Raw genomic sequence first — 22004 nt, forward strand, 5'->3', positions numbered from 1 at the left:
GTTTGTTAAATAAAAGAATAAAGAAACAAAATTGTCTGAATAAAGGTATGAAGGCAGGCTAGAGAGTGTCAGGCACACGAGTCTCTGGAGCCTCTGCCTGAGCTAGAGCACTCTTGGGGACGGAGAGAAGGGTGAATGGATCTCTAGAATGCTTTATGGATCACAATCAAAGCTTACAGTTTTTCATGGAGTGATAGAAAATCGATGATGCTCCATGTGATTAGACCTATGTCTCCGTGCAGGTGTGGGAGAGAAGGAAGAAAGGTAGCAAGAAGGAGATGACCTTGGGCAGGCCTATCTTCCAGTGTCCCTTTCAACCCCTGATTTCACCTGTGTTTGTATGTCATCTCTGATTCCTTTTGAAATAATGGAACTAGCTCACTTCTTACGTAATGAAGTGAAGAGGAAGTCCAAATAATAAATAAATAGGAAAGAATAAATCCTAAGCAACGAGACACACAGAAAAAGATCGAAGGGCTGTGAGAATAGCATTAGAATGAAAGCATTCACGGTTCACTGGTAGAATTCTCTCTCAACCTTTGAAGAGAGCGATCCAGGTGCGATTCTTGGACAGCATGCTTCTTCATGTGCAGTCACCGATGCACTGCATGCGCAGTCACCATCAATCCATCAGTGGAGACTTGCAGATGCTGTATCTGGAACACGTCTCAGCAGAATGTTCATACTAAAATAGACTGGGGAGAAAAGCCTACATCCAAAAATGAACTATTAAAAACCCTAAGGATCACAATTGTCAGTCTACAACTGAGCATGAGGAAGAGTCAGTACTAGGCAACCTTTTGATCCCTTGTGTGTGGAATGGCTGTAACTTGGGGCTGACTCAATGGCAGCTAACAGCTATATCAGGCCAGCACCAATGCTTAGATTGTACTATTCACTAAGTGTGAAAGGTGAAGTACATACATTGACTTGAGGTATTGAATGCAAGGAACTGAAGTTATAAATGACTCCACAGTAATCATAGACAGGTGAAGATGTTGATAAAGGAAAAACAAATAATTTGCTCTCATTTTGCATGGTGATATTAAAATACCTAAGTGGGAAAGGAGGCTATTTTAATACGGGTGGGGAGGGGGAGTATGCACACTCTAAAATACATATGTAAGATATAGTTACTAGTAGTCCATCGCCTGTAAGGAGCTGTTGATGAAAATCCCGTTTTCAATGATAACTCTAGGTAGCAGTGAAAGAATGTTTTAAAATTAAATTTGGAATTTTCCCAAAGCTGTTTCTTCAAAGACAAATGACCCTCCTACAGTATGTCTGGTTTAATAAAATAATGGATGTGAAAAGTCTTTGGAAAACATTAACATGCTATTCAAATGTAAGGTATTATCATCATGCACTGAGTCACAAAGCATGCAGTAAGAAGAGATTATTTTTTGTTCACTAAGTAGTCAAATATGGGCTTCATGACAGCACTGTGAAGTAGAGTCAAAATTGATGAATGAACGTGCCCAGAGAGAGGTGATTAATGCTTGGGTGTTAACCTGGAGCAGTACTGCTAGTGTAATGCCACAGGGCTTTGTGTTTTCTTATCTTCTTTGGCCCTTTCTTGTTTAAACTCTTTCTCAGTCCATTAAAGACCTTCTTATCAACTTCTGTGATAAGATGAATAGGAGGAAGGTAACTAATATACAAGGGGAGGGGGTTAAAAATGTTCATGAAAAATGGATTTGAACCGTAGTACAATTTTTCTGTGAACTCTTTGAAGCACCCTTGTACACCAATATTAGGAAGTAAGTGCTGTCAGACAAATACACTCTGATTCAGTTAGGCTGAGAACTTGCTCAACTGCTAGGGTGACAGGAACCGTTAAAAAAATACTGAGCAGCTAACCTAGAGGTTGGAAGCTCCCTTGAACCCAGAGACACCTCAGAAAAAAGACCTGGTGTTCAACTTTGGGAAAATCAGCCATTTAAAACCCTGTTGAGCTAGCATTATATGAGGAACCTAATTGTCATCTAAGCTAGTCATTTTTACCCAGGAGAAGTGGCAGCGCTGGAATTTAAAAGAAGGCAATATAACACTGCTTTAACAGCTTTGCAATGCAATCCATTTATTTATTTAACAAGCACGTAGTGCTTACAATTATATCATGCACTGCTTTAAGCATTCACAAATATTACTCACTTGCTCCTTATAATAACCCCGTGACACAGATACTGTTATTATCTGCATTTTATTGCTTAGCTACTGAAGGAGAAGGAAGTTAAACAATTTTCTTCCGACCACATGGCTAGGAAGAGGATTCTAACACACACAGCCAGGCCCAGAGTCTGTGTCTGTGGCTAACCTGTTGTGTAGCTCTTCTCTATGCTACTGTTGTTGATTGATGTCCTCAAATCAATTCAAACACAAAGTGGCCCTGTGGATAACAGAATAAAACACTGCCTGGCCCTGCACCATTTCACAATCAGTGCTGATTGGGACTATTGTTGCACACACTGCGTCATTGCAACTCATTGAGGGTCTTCCAGTTTATTGTTGACCCTTGACCAAGCATGATGTCCTTCTCCGCAGACTGAGAAAATACCCAAAGGCCATTAGATACAGTCTTACTTCTAAGGAGCAGTCTGGCTAGCTTTTGTTCAAGAGAGCTTTGTACTTCCTCCTAGCCAGAAGTCCACAGTACAGTCAATAGCCTTCACCGGCAACATAATTCAAATGTATCCATTGAGTTTTAGTTTCCCTCATTCACTGTCCTGCTGGAAAACTCCCTGGCTTGGTTCAGGCTCATCTTATTCCTCAAATTGAGTTCTTTGCTTTTTAACATTTTGAAGAGGCCTTTTGCTGTAGATTTGCCTAATGAAATGCATCATTTGATATTTTGACTAGAGTATTCATGAATATTGATTGTGGATCTAAGTAAATTGAAATTTTTGACAGTGTCAATATTTTTTTCCATTTATCCAGATGCATTTATTGGACCAGTTGCAAAGATTTTTGTTTTCTGCACATCGAGGTGTAATCCATGCTGCAGGCAGCCGTCTTTCATCTTCCTTCGTAAATCCAGGAAGCAGGGTTGTGTCATCTAGATATTCCAGATTATTGATGAGCCTTTCTCCCATTCTGATATGCCATTTTTCTTCATAGCGTCCACCTTCTCAGCTAACATGCTCGCCATACAGGCCGAAGAAGTGTGATGAAAAGATCCAACCCTGATGCATACCTTTCCTGATTCTAAGGCATGCAATCTACCTTTGAACAACTTCTAGTCTATGTGCAGCCACTGCATGAGTCCAGTGACAGGTTTTGTCATTCCTATGATTTGCCATGTAATTTATCATTTGTTCTGATCAATAGAGTCTAATGCCTTTGCACAGTCATTAAAACATAGGTACACATCTTTCAGCCAAGATTCACCTGTCATTAGCAATGGTATCCCTTATTCTGTGTTGCCTCAGAACCCGGTTTGAATTTCTGGCAGTTTTATGTCATGTACTGCTGTAACAATTCTTTAGTAATTGCTAGCAAAATTTTACTTGCAGGCAATAATAACGATATTGTCCAATAATCTTCACATTCTGTTGCATCATATTCCTTTGGAATGGGCATAGACATGGATCTATTCCAGCAGTTGTCCAGGTAGCTGTTTTCCAAATGTGTCCAGCACTGTATTTGTTTGTTGAAGCATCTCGGTTGGTATTCTGTTCCTTCCTGGCTCATTGGGTTTAGCGCAGTTTGGACGTGTTCCTCCAGTACCGTCATTGCTTGAGTATATGTTGCCACCGGAAGTGGTCGAATGTCGACTAATTCTTTTGGTTCAGTGACTGTGCTGTCTTTCCCTCTTGGATGCTTGCAGCATCATTCAATATTTTTCCCACATAATCCTTGACTTTTTTCCCTTAGGATATTCTCAAGGTCATATTTTGATTCTTGGGTACTTGTTTTTTTAATTTTAAGTTTCAACCTGAACTGTTTTTAATTTTAACTTTCAACCTGAACTTACATCTAAGCAATTGATGGTCTGTTCTGCTTTCAGTCCTTGGCCTTGTTTGACTGATTCGATTGAACTTCTCCTAACTCCTTCGACCGAACCAAAAACCCAAACCCAAAAGCAAGAACTGTTCTCACTGCAATTGAGTCAATTCTGACTCCCAGTGATCCAAAGAGCCAAGGAGAATGGCTTCTTTGGGTTTCTGAAGCTGCAAATTTTACAGCAACAGACAGCTTCATCTTTCTCCCTTGGAGTTGCTGGTGGTCTCAAACTGCTGACGTTACCCACTATACCACCAAGGCTCTACTTTCTGCGACACATGTAATTCACGATATAGTCCATTTTGATTGCTGTGTATTCAGCCTGGCAAAGTCCATGTGTACAGTTACTATGTATGTTGTTTAAAAAAAATACTTCCAATGAAAATAGGTCATTGAACTTATAAAATTCTATCATGTCAATTTGATGTCATTTCTGTTACTCAATTCATATTTTCCAACTACTGATACTTTTTTCTTAGTTTCCAAATTTTGCATTTTGACCCATTGGTGAACTACTTCCTCTAATGTGCTCAACTTCCCACAGTCACAACAGAGGTGATCCTGGTCTTCTCACATCTGGTGAACCCGACAGTCTTTGGGAGTTACTGAGAAGGCAGGAAACATATACGAGTCAGCTGCTAGTCTTTGGACCTACCTGGGGACATTTATTCCTGAAGGCATCTTTTTGATGCCACTAATTCAAGGCTATACTCTTAAATCCTCTCTCTGGTTCTCAGTGCTAGACAGCATTCTTCCTTACATAAAATACAGCCTTATTCTCATTACATCTTCCCATAAAACTTTCATCAATTTGAAAATGGTAAAATGCATTCCTTTTTATGCGGGCATTTAATCTATGGTTAAATGACAATTGGGCAATCTATCCTCCTGCATTCCCAAATACCATCCTGAGTCTACAGTTTGAAAATAATTGACAATCTTAAAATTGGCTTAGGCTTTAAGGAAGTGGAATATTTTCAACCATAGACTTTAGAGGATGTTACTTTCAAAAAAGAAAGAAATATAGGGCACAACTTGGCTTGATTAACAGACTACTTTAAAGAAGTTTTAGACAGAACCAAAAGTTTAGCAAATCCAGCTTGAGCTTATTTGTGGGCACAATGCTGTGCTCCTTTCTTACGTGCATTGCTGAAGCCAGAACTTTCAACCTCCCAGCCTCTCAACCTCTCACTTTCAGAAACACTGACGTTTCAAATATAAAGGTGTTGTTTTTGCTTCACACTCAAATGTCAAATGCCAGACACTCTGAGTTTTCATGATTGGCTCCAGGTGATGTTAAGTGGAATGCATGAAATTATCAAAATCAATCTACCTTCAAAGACTTTCTTTGAAATTATAGGATCTGACTCAAGATGTAAAATAAATTATTTTTATTCTCTGTTCCCTTCCATGATTTTCCATAGCTCTTGCTTCATCAAGGAGCATGTTATCAATAGAATTTTCCCCCCTAGAAAGATGTTCCTACAGCTTTGATCTTTGCAAAAGACATACAGCTTTCTTAAATAATCTCACTCTCTCACTGGATTTCTGAAGGTCTGATGACTTCAGATGTGTCGGGAGGGTTAGGAATGAGCTTCCCTGTCTCATTGGCCACATGACATATCTCTCCACCTTAAAATGAAGATAAATATCAGGCACTGCAGGGAATTATTTTCCATAAAACAACCACAATCATTTAAAAACAAAACAAAGATCTTCAAATGCTTGTCCTAGATTTTCCACGCACAGGGAGAAGAAAGGTACTGATAAAAATCAAAACAAAGTGCAGACTGATCCAAGATCTAATTCTGATGAAACTGTTTGAAATCTTGCTTTACAAAATGCGATCTCTGAGCTAACAACATGAACTTTTACCTGGGCGTGTGTTGGAAATACACCATTTGGGGGCCACCACCAAGCCCCTCTGAACCAGAATCTAATTTATAGCAAGATACTCAAGTGATTTGTATGCATATTAGTCTCTGAGCCGCGTTGCTTTCAAGTGTTTTCTTGAGGATGGAGTTTGGTGAATAATTGCTGCTTTTCAGAAGCACTGTCACTCACCCAAAGCTAATGGTGTCCCTATTTTGCAATGGGGCCATCATTTCAACATCCGCACATTTATTGTCGGGAGACTGTGACTGGCAGAGGCTTCTTTCTCCCGGAGGAGCTCAGGCTGTTAGCGGAGAGAGAAGACCGCTTGCCCCTCGCTTTCAGTAACAACACATTCCAGCTCGACCGGCGTGGTTCTTTCTGACACGTCACCTTGCATTCCTTGTCACATTACGCTGGTGCATTCTGTCCTCCCCTTCTTATTTTTGGGTCGACGAAGGAAACTGACCTGGAGGTTGCTGCAGGCATTTGGCAATATGGTCTTCCTTGTCTGTTCCCTTCGGTCTGAGGCATCTGCTGCAGCAATGCCTACCTCGGTGGTTTGAATCATGTGACTACTGAGAGACCCAAGCCATCAAGGAAGCATGACGTTGTAACTTGTGTTAATAACAAAATGAAGCTGTGATAGGAGAGGTGGGAAAATGGAAATCAGAGCCGTGTCCTGAAGGGATGGGGGGGCGGGGGGGCCGGCGGGGGGGTGGGGGAGCTGGCACTCCGTGAGAAAGGCTGAAGCTCTGTGTCACGCGGCGAAGCATGGAACCAACAAATCTGTCGGCAGCATGAGTGATAAAGAGTCAATGGCCATCGGTCACCTCCTGCTCCTTCCTACCTGCCCGAAAGCACCCTCACCGGCTGGACCCACACGCTTCTCTAGCTGTACTCCCGCTGAAGGGTTTTGGGGAGTTTCCCGGGAAAGAAGAGATGGCTGTGCTATACAAACACCCCATTGTTCTCTGCAGCAGTTCACGTTAGCTAGAGGCGTGCAGTTGGCTTTTTTAGGGTAGGCACCACTTCAGCTGCGACTGGAGAGAACTGGAATCCCAGAGCCGAGGTGAGAAAGCCATTAACACTCCCTGTCCCATTAGGTGGAGCATCACTGCAGCACCTCCCCTGTTCTGTCCCGAGAGGGTGGCAGTAATCCCTGCTAACTGGGGAATTCATACACTTGGAATGCTATGTGTGTCAGGATCAAGGTGAATTTGGAACTGTATGAGCGTATAACTATAGAAGCTAAATTTTTGTAAATGAAGGGGGAAACATAGAATCAGGTCAAACTAGGAATAAGTGCCATATACAGGTGGTTTCCCCACCCCCTTGCTTTTTTCCCCCCTTACTCATGATGTGTTCATATTCTCAATGCGTGCTGAGTCCATGCCACCATGATGGCTCACTCTTGGCACTATCGCAGCAACCTTCTCATTGGTCTCTTGGGTTCCATCCTTACCATCCACAGTCTAGATACACACACGCCAGCTGCTTATCATTCCCAAATGCAAGTTACAACCTGACCTTATACCCTCTAGTGTGTTCTCACTCACCTTGGAGGAAAATCTCAAGCTCTCTGACCCTCAAGTTTCTTAATACCTGCTACTCACACCCCTCCCCCACAGCTCCCACCACCTCACTCACCTCGCCTCCTGCCAGCCTTGCTCTTTCTTAGACAGTCCGGTTTCCTTTCCCCACAGCCACACTGGATGCAGCTCACCCCAGGCTTCCTTTCCTTGAACACAATTCCACAAGGTCTATACTTGACACCCTCCTCACTTCCTTTGGGTTTCTGCTCCAAGCATACTTCAACAGAGGTTTCCTGGAACACGTTATGTCATCCCTCTTTTCTAACCCTCTCAACTCCTTTATCAATCCTTCATCTTCTTTCTTAAAATCATCTGCCATGTCGTACACTTGCCTTTTTGTCGTAGGGCTCCCCGTCACATAACTCTCCGTGGAGCCGAGATACCGGCTGCATCCCCAGTGTGCCAGAGCGAGCCCCGCAGGCTCAAAGCAAGAAGCTGTGACTTGCTGTGCAGAAAGGCCTGTAAACTTGTTCACATGCTTGGCCATTTGTTCTGAGAAACTACTTTTCTACCTTCATGCTTCTTCTGTGTGGGTTGCCCTCTACTTCCCTGTATCTTCTTGTTTAAGTCTAACTTTTACTTCAAAGCCGCTCTGCTCCGGGGAGCCTTCCTTCAGCTCAGAAATGCCCGTGTCTCTCCTCCAACTGCCCCTGCACCGTCTGAGTTCCTGGGAAGACCTTAGACCTCTCTGTCCTGTGCTCAGTGATTCAGCTACGGGATTTAACTACCTTCACCACTTTCCAGGCAGGGTGCGTTCCTGATCCGTCATCCCTGCCATCACCAGCCCAACACCTCACTGTCTCTACTTGTTGCTTTGTACATAATTGTTGCTCAGCACACAATTAATTTGGTCAATGACTGTTGCTGAATAGATAGATACCCTTCCTTGTAACAGTATTGATTTGATGGGGGCGATACGTGGGTAAGAAATGGTAGCAGGGTGGTCTCATATTTCTGCAGTTTCTGCTCTACCAAGTTTCCTCCTTGATACATACTTGATTTGGTACTTTTGTGTGACAAGAGAAGAAAGAATGTTCTTGATTGTGGCAATTTTGCTTTATTTTCATAAGTACCAAGAGAAAACGCCCATATGGGAGACAAAATAACCAACAATTAGAAAAGCGATTCTTCTTGCTTAGCTGCTGTGCTCCCAGGTCAGGTGGTAGCTGGAGAAATGGCTGATGGTTTGTAGGCAATGCTCTCAGCATCTTTCATGAACCCCCCAAGCCTTTTTCTGTGCCTTTAGGTGGAAACACTTCCCTATCTCCTATCACACAGCTAAAAAGGGAGAATCAGTAGCAGGAACTAGCTATGCTTAGAAGGACACCTGCTTAAAAAGCGAATTTTTCTTAGCATGAGTTTTTCAACTGACAACTGTCAGGATTCTGCCTTAGAAGTTCACCGTTGCACTTTTCTGTGGAACAGCTGGTTTAATTGGGCAAGTTTTGCCGCGGCGACATTAGGGCTCATTAGGCTCTCTCTTATCAGTGCTGTAAGCTGTGAGATTTCAGGCAAGCACAGGCTTTAGATTCTAAATGAGAAATATAGATTAGCATTTCACATAATGAAATAATGGACTTTGGTGTTACCTTTCCAGTGACAAAAGCAGAAGCTTAAATCCATTGTAGGGTTCCTTGTTTAATCAATAAATAAATGAGAGACACAGAAGATTTATTTCTTTGGTGGCCACAAACACCATCATTTTTCTTAATTATCCGTAGGTTCTCCTTTCCTGCTTTCAAATTCTTTGCAAGTAAAAGGCTTCTCTACATTAAGCAAGAGATGGAGGGCACTTGCTGTATTTTCTCTCTCAGACACACAGAGTTTTGCCTTTGCTTCTGCAATACCTACATTTCTTAATTAAAACCTAATAAAGTCAAAGGTCTCACAAGGCTATCCAAGCTATCTCAGAGGCCAGAGGTTCCAGCCGAGGTAGAGAAAGATCAAGGCAGCTCTAGCAGAGAAAACAAATAGTTTGAACTTTGGATCCACAGATGGTCATGCCTGCCAACTGTTATGAGCCAATGAATATCTGGCCTATCATTTGTCATATTTATTGCAGTACATAATGCTGTAATTTCTCATGGCATGGTTATTTATCTTGCTGTGTTCTCTGAATGGCTAAAATTGCAGGCATGTTGGAGCATACACATGTCTTTTGGGTTCCCATCTTTAAATAGTAGTCCTGCAAACTGACACAGGCCTACCCTTCCAATGACTAGGACTACAAATGATGGAAGAGGTGCCAGAATATAGAAAACTCTGACAGTGGAGACTGTGCTTCCAGTTTCTCTCATGTGCTCAGCAGAGCTTAGCAAAAACAGCAGCTCTCTCTGGCATTTTCTCCTTCTAAGGAGTGCTGAGGTAGCCTCTGGATGTGGAGGCTACTTAGAAAAATCAGCCTCTGAAAATGCTTCTGGAGTACCATCCTACCGTGACGCACATGGTGCTGCCATGAGTTGCAGTCAACTAGATGGCAACTGCTACCAGGGTACCATGACTCTGTGGGGTGTGCATAGTGCTCTCTGGTTTGAAAGTAGAGACAGGAACCCCTGGGAAGAGAAAAGTTGAGGGTGGAAGAAGGATAACGGAGGTATTCAATCACTGGCTTCTGACAGCAGCCATGGGGGCACTGTCATGTCAAGAGGAGAGGCAGGAACATCTGTCTCTCCTGGCACCTCCAGGATGGCTGTGGTGAGCCGGTGAGTAGAGACCACATGATATCTGGCAACAGAATGTGTGACTCATAGGTGGGCATCCTGAGTCCTCATGGTATTGTTGCCCACCTGCCACATCTCAGCGTCCGTGATGAATCATTGGGCCCAGTTGGGGCTTGGAGTTGAGGCAGCATTCAGTGCACATTGAAAAAAGGTAGGTGTCTCTTGCCTATCCGGGATTAATTGCCTCCTCTTTCTGAGCCATGGAAATGAACACATTGCTGTAGGTCATGCCGTTGTTTAGGATAAAGGCACTAATGGCGCCCCAGACCCCTGAAGATCATAGTTCCGTACCATCTCAAACCTCACAACAGCCCTTGGCTAGTCGCACAGCGACCTTAGTGAGAAAGGTTAACAATGATTATTTCCAAGAGCGCTGAGACATCTCACCTCTTCCTTTCCCTGCGAGCAGTGAAATGGTACAAAGATCTTCATCAGCTGAGTGTCAAGATCCTGATGTCACTCCAATTAGTTTCAAGGATACTATTAAAACACGGACATTGTTTTAGATGTTAAAATCCTTAACCCTTGCCGCAACCCTTCACTCTCATCTCTTTCCACTTCGCCGTCACTCGGCGCTCCAGCTCCTGTGGAATGGGTGAAGCGTCCTTCTGCCGCTGGCTTATCCAGGACCCTACGAGAAACAGAGCCCAGCAGGAAGGGGAGGCTTCCTGAATAGTCCTGAATGATTTTCTTTTCTCATGGGGAAGTTAGGAGGAGAGAGTCTTTGGAATGATGACCAACAACGTGGGCTGTCTCAAGTTTCAAAGGCTGTACCCCAAAGAAGAAAGGATGAGTAGATGACCCCAGACAGACAGGAAAGATGAGCAAATGCCTACGTGAAGTGAGTCCCAGAGGGAAAGACTCAAAAGAAGAGAGATTTTTGAGAAGTAGTGGAGAGAGAGAGGTTTTTGTAAGTATGATCAGTGCTTCATGTTTGAGGTGGGAGTGCAAACCCATGAACAACAACAACAACAACAACAGTTTCGAGTTCTCTTTCCTGTCCATCTCCGCACTTAGGCACAATACGCCTAAGTTAACAGAAGGAGTGGCAGAATAGTGGTCCAGGTTGGTAGAAGATCAAGAAATGTGACCAGATCTCTCCAAGCACCATGCAGTGTCGGGTCTATGTGGTTCATGTGGAGCCGTGGGTCACTAGGTGATAACACTGGAGGGGGCAGGGACAGCGGAGGTCGGATGGACTAGCAACATTAATGGGGTAAATGTCTTCATTTTCAACCAGGGAGGGCAATTTTGTGCTTGCTTCGGCGGCACATATACTAAAAATGGGAGGGCAATTTTTAAAACACCATTTCACTGGGAGTTAATATATGTAACATATCATGCCATCGTTCAATCACATCAAGAAGTACTGTACGACTGATACCACAATCAGTTTCAAAACATTCTTTTCCTTCTTAAACTCCTTGACATCAGCTCCTTTTAGCATCGCCACTTCCAGCCACTACTGTACACCCCCCGCCCCACCCCGCCCGCACCAGAAACCCTTCTACTGCTGTCCCTAAAGATTCATCAATCCTGGGTTTCATATACTGCACAACAGAAAAACATATAACAAAAATTCCAGAGGGGGCCCCCAATGATATCATACATCTGAGACAACCCCCAATATGAACAAACAAAAACAAAACAAAAAAATACAGATTGGACCTAACATGCATCCGAGGGGGAATCAGCTGACAAGGTTTTCACTGTTCAAGTCAGATTTATCTTGTTGATCTTCTGCAGTCACTCTCGAATACACTCTATTTGGGAACCACTTTCCTCCTATCGCTCTATTATGAAGAGAAGGAAATCACCAGGGGCTATTTCCTGTGTAGGTCCCACAAATGTATCTTGGTCTCCCACTGTCATGCATAGCCTTCTGCAAACCAGATTCTCTCAGTTTAGGCTGATAGTCCCTCCTTCAACTTCAGGCTATATGATTTGCAATCTTCAGTGACTAATGATGGTGTGCTTCTTCCTTTTGGATTTAGTTGACTTAGATGGCTGCTTGTTTGGAAGCAAACCTTTAAGACCCTAGATGCTATTTTATCTGAATGCCAGGCACCATCTAATTTTTCCACCACACTTTGCTAGAGCACTCACATTGTCTGTGTTCCCTTCTCGAGGGCAAATATTGAACAGGCCCATGATGTAAGAACTAATTGTTCTTAAATTAGAGCTGGGATTTACCAACAAGGGAGGACATATTTTTAAACAAATGGGTTGTGTACATTTTAAAAGGAAAGTGAAGTTTGGTGTGAGTACCACAGTCATGGAAGAAGGTTATAGGGTGGAAGGAGGCTGGCAGAATGGCAAAGCCCCAACTGAATGTGGGTTAAATATGTTAATGAGACCAGAATAGAAAGAAACTTCAATATGGGTAACCTGCACACCAAGAGCTAGAATCCTCAACCCAAAACGATTATTATTTTGAATCTCCATGATACCTGAAGGAGAGCGTTGCGCTTCCTTGGAAATCCCTGTTTACCAATTCTTCTTCCACTGCAAAGTGCAGCCATCACTCATTGTCAGGGTCAATTTCAGCAGTGACCCTGTAGGACAGAGTAGAACTGCCTCTGTGGGTTTCCAAGACGGTAAAGCTTTCCCAGGCTGTAAATCTTTCAAGACAATAGAAAGCCTCCACTTTCTGCCGAAGGGCTGGTGGTGGTGTTGAACTACTGACCTTGTGATCAGCAGTCCAGCGGGTCACCCCCTGCACCATAAAAGCTCCCATAGAGTACAGCCTTAGAAGGGCTTCTTGAACTCTGTCTTTCCTCCTTGTATCATCACTCACACCTTACTTGAACAGATACATTTGGTGGACGAGTTATGCAGATTGAGAGGGTGATCTAAAAGAAGCCAGGGAGGTCTGTTCATCAACTCTTTGTTGGAAAGGCAACTGAGAGAGATTTGATAAATATGCGATTCGAAGTCACCTTAATTTTCTCCTCTTGAGCATGGGAAAGAAGTAGACCAAAACCAGTGTTCTCGCCACTCCAGATTCTTTGCTTCCCTTTGACTTTCAATTAATATTATTTTGGGTTTATTGTATAGCATATTACTAGATTCACGGATTTCTTGACCAATTTAAATAAACACTAAACTCTTCTGAGTCACTGAAATGTGACGAGCAATGAAAATAAGGCAGAAACTCCATCGGTACATGGCGGTCTAATTGTCTTTTGTTTGTATGCTGGTAAATAGATCTGAAGATGCTCTCTTGCATGCTGCATTTTCCCATAGCTGCTTACACCTCACATGGGAGGAATGAAAGGCACTGACTGTAAGGGGGTGCAGTGTCTAGCAGGAGCTCTGCCACTCATTAGCAATGTGACTTTGGACAAATCTGTTTGCATCCTGGCACCATTTCCTCATCAGCCCAGGAAATGGGTTGACCTACATCATCTCCCAGGTTCTTTCCAACTCCGCAATTTAAAACATCCATGATTTCAAGCCAAAAATGGTATTATAGAATGCAGCAACAGCATGTATAAGTGCAAGTTGATTAGGGAAATGGCATAGGATTTATTTTTAAATTGGCTTTCACCATAATAAATCATGGAGCAAAGATTCAGAGAAGGGAGATGCATTTTGTGTAAGTATTCAAGGAAGCATAGCACATTTCAAACAAGAGTCTCTGAAAATAACCTTTCATTCTTTGCCCTTATATAGTTCTCCTACTGGGTGGCATAAAACAGACCCTGCAGCCAAATCATGGCCTTCGTTTATTTTTTAAGTCACCCCATCACATTACATATGGCTGCTTTCCAAGTTAGCTGATACTGCGGGATGAAACACAATGCCAAGTGAAGAGTTATCACTGTGACATGGCATGTCGGAAACGATACTAGCTTTTTTCAGATCAGTTATCATTTAAAGCTGGTATTTAGAACCATTCTTAGCTAATTCAATAGCTCTGCTTCTCTCTTAGGAAGGATGTCAACTATAGTTAATTTTTTCACTTATCAGAGATGATGAGACAAGATGACATTAAAATGGTGAAAGAAACCATCCTAAAGGCCTGTTTAAAAAATCTAGCAGATATTTGAGGATCTTAGGAGTTGCTTGAATATGTTTACTGCAACCATGGGATTCAAGGAATCAGTGATAATTATCTGATAATTATCATGCTGTTAACTGTCACTGGTGTCCCTAGTGGCTCAGTGGGTTACCCCTTGGGCTGCTAACTGCAAAATCCGTGAGAGAGACATGCTTGGGGAGGTCGAAGGGCAGGGCGGAAGAGGAAGGCCCTCAATGAGATGGGCTGACAAGGTGGCTCCGAGGAGGGCTCAGACAGAGGAACAATTGGGATGATGCAAGGCCAGGCAGTGTTTCATTCTGTTGTGCTGCTCTGAGTGAGAAGTGACTCGCCCGCATACAACAACAACAACAACAACAACAACACCAAGATGTCTTGGAAACCCAGAGGGATCATTCTACTCTGTTTTATAGGGTCTCAGTAAGTCAGAATCCACCTGATGGCAGTGCATTTTGAGGCTGGCTATCTAGGGTAATCTCAGAGGGTCTCTATTGTTATCCTTTGTCTTGATACATCACAGTCCTCTGGGACATCCCTGTCTTCTAATTTTGGTTGAAGTCAAATCTTATGAAGGATAAAGTGTTTTGAAGTCACTGGGGCTTATTCATTTATTTGTTCCCTGAGATATCTCAGGCCCAACAGCTTATAGATACATAGAGTGTCACGTTATTATTAACATTCCAAACTTTACAGGGGCTTTGTTTATGCCTGTTCAAGCCAAGTACTGTGATCCCCTGACATGATAATTCCAGGGACTTGCACGTGTGCTCGAGATTGTGAGTTATCCATTATGTGGCTGTTGGGCGCTCCGAGTCAGGACTACAGCCACCTGATGCATCCGTGAGGGATCAGACTGGGTCCTATCAAAGGCCCAACATTAGGATGTCTCGACAAAGGCTGTTCTTCTACCTTGTGTCAGAATCTCAGGGAAGCCAACATGGCACCAGTGCTGCTCTCCAAGTGGACTTTTAGAAAATAGGACATTAGGGTTTTACCTAGACGCCTCTCTCTTCCTGGGTGCCAGGCAGGCCACCAGACAAAGAGAACGAGAAGAGACGGGTGTCAGGGCCTGGGTCCTCTCTTCAGCCACAAAATCTTTGCTTTGGGGGTCAATCTTCTTCTCTTAGGATGGCTTTCTCTGGGAAGTTCTTCATCCCCTGAAGCAAACAAGCTTCTGCCAGGTAATTCTGACAAGTCTGCCTGAGATGTCCACAGAGGATTTTCCGCAATCTAGTGGCAGGCCCAAACAGAAGTTCTCCTTGAGAGCGCTGACACTCTTCTTTCAGAAACATTTCCCCCTGCATATTTTCTGTGTAAAAAATTTTTTTATTCCTCTCTTCCCCAAAGAACAATTTTTCCTCTGAAGCTTGATCTTCACTGAAGGATCAACATTAGGGCTTCTCCTAGGAGAGATGATGGAACCATTTTCTGGTAAAACACAATTAATAGAGAAGGGATGCGTCTTTGGAATAGTCTTTCTTCATCCAGTGCATACATGTACACACACACACACACACGCACACACACGCACACACGCACACACACACGCACACACACACACGCACACACACACACATGCACACACACACGCACACACACACACACGCACACACGCACGCACACGCACGCACGCACACACGCACGCGCACGCACGCACACACACACGCACACACGCACACACACGCACGAGAATGATATTAACAAATAATTTTGATTTCATTGTCTAATTAAACACATTTGCAGAGGAACAGAAAAAGAGAAGGAAAACATTATTCAAACTCTCATGAACAAGCAATTATTGATCATTTATAATCTTTCCCCTTAGTTTTTGGTTGATCTGTATCTAAGAAGGACCCCCGATGGCTGCAGTCTTCAAGGGCAGCAGTTCAATACCACCAGCTGCTCTGCAGGAGAAAGATGGGACTTTCTGTGCCCCCAGGAGTTCGTTTCAGAAGCTCACAGGGCAAGTCTACCCTGTCCTGTCGGCTCACTATGAGCTGGCCTGAACTCAGTAACAGTGAGCTTGGAGTTTGGTTTATATCTAAGAAGAGATTTTATATATATTTCAATATTTCAATGAACAATTCTCTTGGAATCTAAATACTATTTCTATTTATTCTAATACAAATAATTTTACTCATTACATATAATAATGCCTTGTGTGCGTGTGAGACTCCATAATTATTTCTGAGCAAATCGGGAGGCTGAGAGTCAGGACCCCATAGCAGTAGGTATTTTCGGCTAGTGTATTGCTACGAAATCACCTGCATTTAGAAAGAGCTTTGTGCTCACAGCCTTTCCTATATTAGTGGCCTCCAATGTGACTTAGAAATGGCTAGGCACTAGCATATTTTATATAACTGCTTATGTAACATTCTCGATTTCAATAAAGTATATGTCTTGTCTAATTGTGCCCCTGCAATATATGGCAGTCCTTCATACTAATGGCAAAATATTGCTGCTCTTCATGTTCGGAAATGATATTGCTGACAGAGATATGTAGGAGTATATACGAGATCAATATGTGATCAATAGTTCACTGCATACAAAATGGAAAATACTATAGTTGCTATTAGCAGACTCTCATATTGTTTGTAGCTTTGTCTCAAAGTTGGGGGTTCCATGCAAATGCTAGTGTATAGATTCAAGCAATCGGTCAAGAAACAGTTCAATTGATTAATGTGCGTATGCATCGCCCTGGTCTTTCATCCTACCAGACGTTTGTTCAAAAGGCTATCTTACCTCTGGTCCCTTCGGACTCATGTGACTGACCTCTACTGTGTATCCCTCTTTCTTTTTCCTTTTCCCTCCTCGATTTGTTAGGCTCGTTCAGTTATTGCTTCCCCGTGGCTCTAACCCAGCCAAGACGTGCTGCGTATCATTGCTTAGTTACACCCTGCTGTTCCTGTGTGCCACAGAGCTGATGCTGACTCATCGCAACCCTATAGGAGAGAGTGTAACTATTCTATAGATTTTCCTAGGCGGCAGTGTTTATGGAATCAGACTGTCATCTCTTTTCTACTTCTGATCTGCCGATGGGTTTTTGGTTATCACCTATAAAACATTAATCCACCAAGACACGTCATTCCAACAGAACAAGAGATCACTGGTTCGGTTTAATATAAGGAAGGGCCCCTGACTCAAACTAGTCTCCTCATACTAGACACACTTTTGGGTCATTCGTCTTAGTGGTAGTACCCTGAAATATCATGCATTCCAAGAGATAGATACGCTATTCTTTAGCCTTCAAACACTTCCCTGCTGGCTTAAGCTATTTCCTGTTTGTTTGTTTGTTTGTTTGATTTTTTTGGGGGGGAACCAAAGATTTATAAGTAAGATGGAACAGGTAAAATGCCTTTGTATAAATGCTCTGTGGCAGGCAGCACCACGCAGCTATTTGACTTTTGGTTCATATGCATGAGTTTTCTTGGATTTCAAGTATTCTAGAAGTATTCCAGGTAAGAAATGAAGAAAAACCAAAAGGGCAGCACCCTGTCAGCAGATTGCGACTTCTCTTGCCTTTAACGGAGAGAGGAAACGACCCCCGAGCCTCCTGCATCGGAACGTGGGGGTCATCAGACATTGGTGTCTCTCAGGGGAAATCTGATCTTTCAACTTCTCTTGCCAAAAAATACAACCCAGATCTCCTTAAACCTTTGCATTTACTTGCCAATTTATAAGACATGATGGCTCTGGTGCTGCAGTGGATAAAGCACTTAGCTGCTAACCAAACAAACAAAGCTTCTCACATGGGCCCTTCTGCGGAAGAAAGGTGTGGCGGTGTGTTTCTGTACAGATTTGTAGTCTGGGAAACCATGTTGGACGATTGTTCGCCGTCCTTTAGTGTTGTAGTGGCGTTTGTTTTTTGGTTCTAGAACATATAGGTCAGGGGAATATTTGTGTTTGCTCACCTGTGTTGTATTTTTAATTCTTGGGGGGAAATCAAGATAAACGCTGAATAAATGCATATTCCTGATGTAGAGTTGGCCTAGACTTCTCAGAAATTTCACTCCAAAGTCCAAATGTTTGCCTAGCTTTTGTCTTAAGAAAGGATTGCCCTCAGTGGCAAAGGAGACTCTTTGGACTTTTGGTGACGTCTATGATTTCTCGCAACATCCTATCTTCTTATCTTGCTGCTGGTTTACAGGGGAAGATGAAAGCACATGGCAAACACCACTAACGCTGTGTGCTTGGTTTTAGTAATCTCAGCTTTGGCTCCGATATCTTAAATGTTTTTCTCTCTGAAAAAGGGAGGAAATGAACAGGACACATGGAATTTACCAAGAGAGAGCGGCAGTTCAATGGGATTCTATATGGTTCCGTTTCCTGACACAAGTAATCCTATTAATGATCTCACCTGCTGATTGTATGCAGTCTGGGTTCTTTGTTCACTATCTGTTGAATGTGCACATCCTTTATTGAATAAAGAAAATAGGAAAAGTGTGTAAGGCCAACTTAAAAGTTATTTGCCTTTCTTGGGAACCAAGGAAGCATTGCGGGAGTTCTGCTCTGTGTCAACTCCAGAATGTTTGGATCGTGTTCAGTATAATAATTCATTCAAAAGTCTTTGTATGTGTGCAAGCAGTAAACTGCAAGATGACTCAGGAGGACTTCTCTCCAGGCACGTGCTTTACTGCTTGCTTATATCTATTCTTCATCAATATCATTGCTGATTTATTGGTATCCAATTTGTTCTTTCAATCCTTTAGTCAACAATTAATTAACACTGTATTGAGCACTAGTTATGTGCCCAGGGCTGTATTAGGTTGTAGGTTTATAGCAGCAGTGAACAAATGTGCACATTCATCCCCTTAAGGCAGTTACAGCTTGTGGAAGCGTTCTCCTGGTTCCTCCAGGAAAGTAAATGCCAAGATGGAATTAGAAGTGCCAAAGCTTATTATGAAAAATTCCTGTGAAAGATAAAGGGCAGGAGGAGCAAGAGAAGGCGGAAAAAGTCTTAGACCACCAGACAGGTCCCTAACAATGCTTCAGGAAGAGAAGCGGGAGGAGATTTGAGTAAGAACTTCAGACGAAGGTGCAACTCTGACCCTCTAAGAAAGTTCAGCTGGGCGAATGGGGAGCCTCAGAGGGAATATGGTCATTAGAGACCCTGCTTAGCCATTGGCGAAGAGCATCTCAGGGAGACAGTTCCTTTAATGTGAGTGGCATGGAAGTGTGGCAGCTGGAGGCTGCTGCTAACTGCACAGATCCTTCCTGGAGGATGCTCTAAGTGGTGCACGCCTACGGCCACAGAATTCACATGCTGGGTGAGGTGTTTTGCAAACCCACCCACTGCCAAACCTATTGTATGGAGTCAATTCCGAAACATAGTGATCTTGATTCTGTAAATGGGACAGACAGCCTCATCTTTCTCTTCTTGAGCTACTGGTGGGGTTCAACCGCTGAGCTTCCAGTTAGCAGTCCAGTGCTAACCCACACTGCCATCAGAACAATCAGGTGTTTTAAAACAGGGATTATAAAACAAAACAGGTATGAGGTTGGGGAGCTGCTGAGTTGGCCTTTTCTGCCTGCTACCCACTCCCCCCAGCGCCACTCCATCTGCTTGCACTTAGATAGCTCCGAACTCCTGGCTCTTTCTTACTAAGCTAGCACCATGGTTGACTCCCTCTGGCTGCCATCATGACCCTCTATGGGCCCTCATCAGCCACGACGAGATGCACTCCGACAGCTGCCGGATCCGGAGTTCATGGACAGGCTGCATCTGGAGGTGGAGGGGAAGACGGTGTGTAGGACCGAAGGTAACATCGATGACTCGCTCGTTGGTGGCAATGCCTCAGCTGAAGGCCCCGTGGCGATGGAACCGAAAGCCCAGTGATCACCGCTGCTGATACTGTCGTGAGCCATCCCTTGCAGGAAACCAGCTTCACTAAAGAAGCCCACACGCAGTACACCGAAGACTCTGTAAGCTCAACCAAAGGCAAACTCGAAGAACGGAAACCAGAGAGCGTAAAGCCTTGTATGGCAGGGCCCGCTGAACAAAGTAAGCACGTCCGTGTTCAAATTTCAAAACCTCCCAGGAACACAGTGGGCAGTTCCCGGATGGAGAACTGCCCTCCTAACCGGCTGCCGTTCTTCCACACAACCCTTGGACGTAGACAAATGGAGCTGATGTCCTCTGAGCTCTTCATTTACTTTTGACCCTGATTTAGGTGCAGTGGGGGCATCATTTTCATTTTAAAGGATGAAAACAAACAAGCATGTCGGTGTAGGTGGTCTAAAAATAAAGTCCATGTGAACTCATTGGAGAATGCCCCCTAGTCGACTCTTAGTAAACTAAATTCACCCTGAAGTGGTCTTGGAGTGCGACAATGTGAGGCGTTCCCCAGAGGCCCCTACTGCGGAGTACAGGGATCTGAATAGGTTTAATTTTGAGTTTAAATAAAGGGGCGGCCATGTTCTTAGAGATGCCGGCATCTGAAGAGGATCTTTAAGCATTTCATCACCTACATATGGTAGAGATTATCAAAACAATAAAGAGACTAATACAATTAGTGGGGTGGGGGTCGGGGGTGGGGGGAAACAAAAAGACAAAACCAACAATCCAAGCCCATTTGCAGGGAATCAATTCCAACTGATAATGACCCTGTAGAACATATGAACTTCTCCGTAGGGATTCCAAGTTTTTATCTCGACAAAAGCAGACTGGCATGTATTTCTCCTGTGGATTCTAATCACCAAATATTTGGTTCATGTCTGTGGTATTTTGGCAATCTGACAAGAGCAGTTAGTTGGCATTCACCCTTATTCCTAATCTCTATGCTAACAATAAAGGGTTCCTGGTGGCAGTGTTGAAGAAGGACGTGTTGGACTGCTAACTGCCAGATCAGTGGTTCAAAACCATCAACAGTTCTGTGGGAGAAAGATGAACCTACCTACTCGTATAAAGACTTCCAGATATCTTGAGAAGCTAGCTCTGAGCTGGAACCCAGTCGATAGTAGTGGGCAGTTTTGTTTGTTTTGTTTATAGTTACATCAACACTTCTTAGTTTCCTTTGCCCTATGCCTATGCAATGTACTTCTCTCCCTTTTTATTAGGTGCTTCCACTGATTTCTCAAGTAGCAGCTGCATTTCCTCTGGATTTCCACTTCCTATCAGGAAGCCCCGTACTTTCTGGCTTGCTTTGTAATAATGTACTGGGCTCTGGTACCCTCTTTGTTCCCATTGTTAGTTACTCTGTAAAAGTCATAGCCCTTTTCACTTTGATTAATGACTATGTTTCCTCACTCTTCCCTAGTCTGGAAGTTGTCCCAGGGACGCTTTCCCTAAGTGAAATGACATTTAAGTTAAAGCCCAAGGGATGTGCAGAGCTCTCCAAAGTGGACTACTTGTCACACGATCATTGGTCCGGTACTTGTACATGATCTTTACTTTAGATAATGTGTTAGTGGTCAAGACATGCTAGATCAAAGTATAGGTTCTGGGACTGGGAGTGTGGATTCAAATTGCAACATCTCCCCTTTTCTAAGTGTCTTAAATTCTTGGTGTTTCAGTGTCTTCTTTTTTATAATGGATAAAATAATCATATCACCTTCTATGTAAACTGTGAGAAGTCAATGACTTTACATACAAGAGGGTATCTCCCCAAACCAGAAAAATGTTCTGCTAGGCGGAGCTTTGTTAGTAGACATTTTCTTTGAGTTAGTGCATGCAGTGGCATTGCCTGGAAAGGTTCTCTCTGGTCACAGTGATTTTTTTCATTAAAGCAGTTTCACTTGAACTGTGTGTGTGTGTGTGTGTGTGTGTGTGTGTGT

The sequence above is a fragment of the Echinops telfairi genome, unplaced genomic scaffold, assembly GCF_000313985.2.
Source record: "Echinops telfairi isolate 266 unplaced genomic scaffold, ASM31398v2 ScPeMD7_3;HRSCAF=10, whole genome shotgun sequence".
Classification (NCBI taxonomy): domain Eukaryota; kingdom Metazoa; phylum Chordata; class Mammalia; order Afrosoricida; family Tenrecidae; genus Echinops; species Echinops telfairi.